General features: G+C 39.9%; 2 pseudogenes; one reads left to right on the top strand and one right to left on the bottom strand.

Annotated features, from left to right (window-relative positions):
* Nucleotides 1-2,738: 2,738 nt before the first annotated feature.
* Nucleotides 2,739-4,849, top strand: LOC100350254 (adenylosuccinate synthetase isozyme 2 pseudogene; annotated as a pseudogene).
* A 1,790-nt stretch (nucleotides 4,850-6,639) lies between these two features.
* Nucleotides 6,640-6,710, bottom strand: LOC127492902 (U2 spliceosomal RNA; annotated as a pseudogene).
* Nucleotides 6,711-7,116: the final 406 nt, after the last annotated feature.

The raw sequence follows: 7,116 nt of genomic DNA on the forward strand, positions 1-7,116 counted from the left end.
GCCAAAGTTGATAATTTCCTATTTTATCCATTAGGAATACGTTTGCACTTAGCCAAAGGCTGCGAAGCAAGATTACAACACAGAAAAGGCCAGAAGGAACATGGAGACACCTGCATTTGAGTGTTGACCATGCTATTCACCAGTACTTTCCCTAATCTTACTCTCGTCAGAGGTTCCATTTGTAAAAGAAGAGAACAAATCATAGTAGTTGCTTCTAACCTGAATTACTTACAAAGCTGACTTCCTACTCTAAAATTAAACAAATCGCTAAAAAATAGCACTGAACTCTGTGTATTACACAGAATTGTAGAAATTCTTTAAAAATCATAACATCAGAGAGTATGACCCTAGCAAGATTGTGATATGAGGAATCTTTCAATAATAAATCAACAACAACAAAGACCAAAGAAAAATTTTGAAAATGAAAAATGTTCACCCTTAGAACTTCTCACCACAATATTTGAGAATTTTGTTTAGATATAGTTGATATAAAACCGGATCAAAGAATGGGTCACAATTCCTCTTCCTAAGAGAACGGAGCGATATTAAAGAGATTAAGTAAGAGCAACACTGGAGGGGCCAGCGCTGTGGCATAGCAGGTAAAGCTGCTGCTTGCCATGCCAGCATCCCATATGGGTGCTGGTTCTAGTCCTGGCTGCTCCACTTCCAATTCAGCTCTCTTCTATGGCCTGGGTAAGCAGTAGAAGATGGCTCAAGCCCTTGGGCGCCTGTACCCATGTGGGAGACTCAGGTAAATAAGTAAATCTTTTTTTAAAAAAAAAGCAACACTGGAGGTGGAAACTGTCAGAATACTCCAGAAAATCTGATCTTTGAGAGTTTTCCTGAATCCTGAAGGCCACCAGAGAGTCAACCACCTGCACGGACTGGGAGCACCTGAGTCTCAGGAGCAGAGCTTTGTGAGAACCTGGCAACTACACCAATAGACATTTTGGAAATGGTGGCAACTACGCCCAAAAGACTCCTTGGGAACTGAATCGATTTTTGTGATCCAGTTTCTCAGTGGAGTATAGATGTGACTCAACACTCTTCGAAATGGAGAGGAATCCTCTAATTTAAAGGAGGGACAGCTAAAGACGATGCTGGGCTATAGAGAGATCGACACCATTTTCTCACGTGCTACAGCAGCTGTACTGGAGGGAGAGTAAGGCCAGTCTTCCTTCGCACTGGACTTCTACACCACGACGTAGGAGGAACACTCTAAAACACAGAGGTATCCCTGGTATGAAACAGAATGCCCCGCACTGGCAGATTACACTTCCACAAAGGGGATCCATGAGGACATCATGATAATTCGTATTTGGAGCAGAGATTAGGCCAATTGAAAGTCAGAGACCACAAGTTGCTCCTCCATACAATAGACCCAACCAATGAAAAAAAAAAATCCCTGCAAAGAAAAACTCCTTATGAGAGCTTACACACCATTTCCACTTACCTCTCCCTCTCCCACCAGCTATAGGCATTCAAGTTTTGGACTTATAATACAAAGATATTCTTTCTTAATTTTAATTCGGGATTCCAAATTAATTTATAAAAGAAAGATCTTGATGGAGCTGGAAGATACCAAGGAAAATCATTACAGATTTTGGAGGCATAGCTCAAGCCCAGATCAGCTTGTCATCTTTCAAGAATGAGATACCAGAAGAACAGAAAACACTACCATTGAGTCTATAAAGATATTCTGCCACATGAGAGGAGATATAACACAAAAGAACCCACAGAAAATCATACTTCTGAAGACTTATTCCAGGAAACAGAATTAATTTTTAGTAGAAAATGCTTTACTTTCAAGAAATTAATGAATATATGATACAATGAAAAGAAGATGGTAAAGTGAGATAGCTGGCAGGGCTGAGAAAAGTTTTAAGGAGCAAAACCAATGCAAAAATTTTAACAGCATAAATAAAACATACAATTTACATTGTAGAGAACTGAGTTGCTGGTGAACCCATCTTGAAAATGAACACTTTGGGGCTTCAAAGGAAAGCAGATACAGAGATGAGGACAGAGAGATAACAGACTTAGAAAAAAATAAAATATAGAAATATCCATTTTTCCAAAAAAGGTTATTAGAGTTAAACTATATGAAAATAACCTTTGTAATTATAGTAGAATCCCATCACATCTCCCAATCTGATTTTAAAAAATACTTTGATTGAAAAGACTCTCCATATCAGACAAATTTTATAAGCAGCTAATATCTAAACAAGTTAGAAAATTAGTGAACCTATTGAATCAAGGCAAAAAAGATCCACACAAACACTCAAATTTAAAAAAGGAAAACAAGGTATCATCAAAGGGAAAACAACTGATATCTCATGCAGAATATCAAATACCAAAAGACAAGGGACCAACAAGTAGAGCTCTGAGAAGATTAAGATCTTAAAATTTTGTTTCCATTCAAGGCACAATTCATGTGCACAAACCACAGGAAGACATTTCTGTACTTTCAAAGACCCCAGAAGATACCTCCAAAATTCAGCACACAAACTCAGCTCCCAAAATGAATAAAATTGAGAGCTCATAAGTGGCATAACTGGTGAGCACAAAATATGTAAATCACTCTAAAAATAAGGTTGTAAGGAGAATGCACTCACATATTTGAATTGCAGGAAAAGGTGTATAATTTAAAATGTATACACGTGTAATGATAATTAATTGGAAGAAACGCTCAGGAGTTTATAATAGCCAAAACTGGGAGGTAAACACGTAGGGGAGAGATGTTCAAGTTCGTTAATTTCCTCATCCTGCCCCGTCAGGTTTCATTCTTGGCACTGAGACTTGGAGTCATTCAGATGAGTCAGTTACATGAAGATCATACCGAGGGTGAGCGGGGGATGGTATCGGTAATTCTTTCTTTGGTGGGGAAAAGCATGATTGACTTCTTCGAATTTGCCTTCTGGAAGATAGCTTTTCCCAGAGCAGGAATAAATTTCAGCACGAAGCTTCAAACCAGAAGCATGAACTGTTAAAGCATACTGTGTAATTACTATAAAAGATGTGCTTAGTTACAATTTACCATTAATTGGCAAGGCATAAAAAGTTCAAGTATTTTGAAAGTTTATCAGTTATTCTTTACATAACTTGCTGAAATGGGAGTGATGTCAAGTAGCCAACTTGGGATAGCATACAAAGAAAGTAAGAATGTTGAACACCTACATTATACGTATGCTTTTCATGAAAACTTACTTTTCATCCAGCTCAAACACGTGCTGTCAGAACAAGAACTCTCCCCTGTCACTCCTTTCTGTGTCTCGCTTGTTATATAAGTCAGAGACTGCGGGTATAACATAACCCATTGGAGTTCCGAGTTTCTGTCGGCACACGGACACTGAACAAACTCCAAACCTAGGCGATACGCCATATTCTTCCCTTGCACCTTGACCCCAAATCAAATCTAGTTCGCTTCCCCGTGCGTCCTGAGGGCAGCCGGTCAGCCCTGGCGCTCTCGGAGGCCTCCCTGCGGCGCCGGCGTCCCGGAGGCCAATCCCGCGGATCCTCCCTGCGCAGGCGGCGGGGCCCAGCGCGCGACTGGGAGAAAGCCCGGCGTCTGGGTGCTCGAGCCCGGCGTCTGGGTGCTCGAGGCGCAGTGGGGCGACGGAGGCAAAGGGGAGGCGACGGATCTGCTGGCGCGGGGCGGTGGCATCGTCCTGCCGGCCGCACAGTTGTGGATGCTGTGGAATACGCGGTTCATCTTTTACCCGGTGGCGTAATTAACCCAGACGTTACTGCGTTCTTTGGGAAAGGTGTAGTACTTCATCGACCAGGATTGTTTGAAGGGGCAGAGAAAAATGTTCAAACAAGGAAAAGGTCTGAAAGGCTCTTGGAAGAGGGCTTAGCATACCTGGCAGAGCTCCTATGGTATTTGATTTCCATCAAGCAGTCGCTTGGTGTCCAGGAACCTCAGAGACAAGAACAAGCAGGAAAAAATCGGGGGAGCCGTGTAAAAGGGCGTTAGCCCAGCTTATTCTTCGAAAGCTGCTGAGAGCGGGTAGAGGCTGTGCAATCTTGTTTCTGACTTTGCTGGCCTCTCTGAGAAGTTCAAAGTTCCAACTAACGGGAACAGGTCTAGACAGCCCTCTTTGGAAATGGTCATTGAAGGTGAGCTACCAAAATTAAAGGGTTATATGGAAAGGATTAAACCAATGATGAGAGATGGAATTTATTTCCTTTTATGAGACCCTACATAGACCACCAAAGAAAATCTTGGCTGGAGGTGCAAACGCCTCACTCTGAGATACTGATTTGGGGACTTGCCCTTTTGTAATCTCTTCAAACCATATGGTAGGAGGTGTTTGTACAGGTTTGGGTATGGCCTCCCAGAATTTTGGGAAGGTGTGTAGAGTTGTGAAAGCTTACACAACTACATTTGGTATTGGTGTATTTCCTACAGAGCAAGACAATGAAATTGGAGAATTATTGCAAACATGAGGAAGAGGGTTTGCCGTAACACCATAAGGAAAGCAAGATGTGGCTGGTTGGCCCTTGTTTTATTCAAATATGCACATATGATTAATGGATTTACTGCACTGGCACTTACCAAACTGGATATTTTGGATGTGTTTACGGAAATCAAAGTTGGAGTTACTTACAAGTTAGATGGTGCAATCATACCTCACTTCCCAGCAAACCAAGAAGTCGTAAATAAGGTTGAAGTTCAATACAAGTCTCTCTCTCAGGATGGAACACAGACATATCAAATGCAAGGGCATTTAGAGAACTACCCAGTAATGTAGAAAACTATGTCTGATTTATTGGAGATGAGCTTCAAATTTCAGTTAAATGGGTTAGTATAGGTAAATCCAGAGAATCTATGATTCTGCTTTTTTAAGGATTGCCAGTAATGCAAGAAACACTCAGTGAGAGGGAAGGAAAAGACTAATATTTCTCTACTGGCTGCACTGAAGTGAGTTGTAAGACCTACCATGGCTTCCAGTCTTTTAAGATGCATAGCTGTTGGGGATATACATGTTGGCATATTCTGATGTCAGCTTTCCTTAGCTGGCATAACTGCCATTCATCTGTTGCACCTGCTGCTCAAGGTGCCATTTTTTTTAACTGTTTAGTGATAGTATAATACATGCTATTTGGAATAAAAAAAGTGGTATGGTTTTCAGTATGGTTTTTCTTCATTATTGTCATTGTGTGTTCTTAAATTTGACCCCTACTAGGTAGTAAGGACAATTAATGCAGTTTTGCACAAATATTTTTACATTCTGATCATTCAATTTTGTCATTGTATTCTTTGCTGTTAGAAAAATGATGAAAGGTAGGGTTTCTATAAACTTTTGTAATCCTACAAATCTGTTTAAACTGTCTACTGTTTATTTTCTGCTGAGACCATTGCAAAATTGAGCTTTGGTGGGAGAAGAGGGAGTTGTATCCATGGGTACTTTAATTTGTACAGACCCAGAACTTATTTTTGTCTTAAGTTATATAATACATTGAACATCTAGTTAATTGTCCAAAGAGAAAAGATGTTCCCACAAACAACAATGTTAATGTTAAATACAGTTATTAAAAGATCTGTTATGATAATTGGTACATATTTTTCTTTAATTTCAGACATTAACTCTGAAGTGTATATCTTTCTTTTTTTATCATACCATTATTCCTAAATCTGATAGATTGATTTTTCAACATTTTGAGCCTGTCAATATGCCTTCTAAATCATCTGTATCTGTCCACATGAATCTAAACTATTGGCCATAATTTTGATCATGTGTTCATTTCGCTTTTTCTTGAAAAAAAAAAAAGTGTTATTTTGACAATTAGGCTTCACATATTGTATTGTTAGATTACTTTCCAATGAACTTTTTACATGTTTAAATTAGGTGCTACTTTATTTTATTATACCATCAATAGCTGATTAAAAAGAGTGAAATATTTCTAGTAAAAAAAGTCTTGAGGCATCTTAAATGGTCCACTGGGCAGCAGGTGCTACCACTTTCAGTGTTATCCTTCCAGGGGTGGGGAACCTTCCTGCTACCAGAGGCCATTGGATATTTATTACATTAGTTGTGGGCCATGCAAAATTCTTAAAATTTAGCCTGCTATAGATTGCTTACATTTAGAATCTCACCAGTTGTCGCCTTGGGAGGGACAGATCAAGTGATTGTGTGGGTCTCATACAGCCCATGAGCCAGATGTTTCCTAGCCCTTTGAGAGATTCCCTGTTGTTAACAAGCAACCTAACCAGAGTTCAGAAGCAAGCAACATTCATTCTGAAGAACAGGAACATTAAATTGGCACTCTATTTCACCTATAGACAAGGTTAAAAGTGAAGACAAAGAGAATTAGGAGTGGAGAGGAAGGAAAATAGGTACACTTTTTTTTTTAATTTTATTTATTTGAGAGGTAGAGTTACAGACAGTGAGAGGGAGAGACAGAGAGAAAGGTCTTCCTTCCGTTGGTTCACTCCCCAGGTGGCCACAATGGCTGGAGCTGTGCCAATCCAAAGCCAGGAGCCAGGAGCTTCTTCCCGGTCTCCCATGTGGGTGTAGGGGCCCAAGGGCTTGGCCCATCTTGTACTGCTTTCCCAGGCCACAGCAGAGAGCTGGATTGGAAGAGGGGCAGCCGAGACTAGATCCGGCGCCCATATGAGGATTAACCTACTGCGCCACAAGGTACCGGCCCCACAGATACGCTTTCTGATACTACACTTGATCTTAGCCAAAAGGCCAAGAAGCGATACAGATACACTTTCATAATAACAATAGAGCCTGTTTGTTAAAGGAAGGTGAGCTTCAGAGAAAGTTAACCTGCCAAGATTGACACCATGAGTTCCAAGCCTGGTACTTAGCACTATAATCTACTGCCTCTTAAATTAGCTAAATATTGAAATTAAAAAGAAATAAAGGAAAGAGACATAAAATGCCTAGTTTGTTCAGAATTATTAGAAAAAAGAAATCTTGAAAATAGTTTATATTTACTTTAATCCTTCAAAGTATAAATAATTTGTTTTGTATCTGCTTTGAAACTTTAGAACTAGATGTTTGAAAAACTTTGTTTCATTATATTCACTAATTGAAACTATGTGTGCAGTGTTAAGTATAGTTCAGAATCAGCACCTACCTAATCATATCAAAGCAAACATCC

Source organism: Oryctolagus cuniculus, chromosome 14, assembly GCF_051225735.1.
Source record: "Oryctolagus cuniculus isolate XC-2025 breed Fujian yellow rabbit chromosome 14, ASM5122573v1, whole genome shotgun sequence".
NCBI classification, from domain to species: Eukaryota; Metazoa; Chordata; class Mammalia; order Lagomorpha; family Leporidae; genus Oryctolagus; species Oryctolagus cuniculus.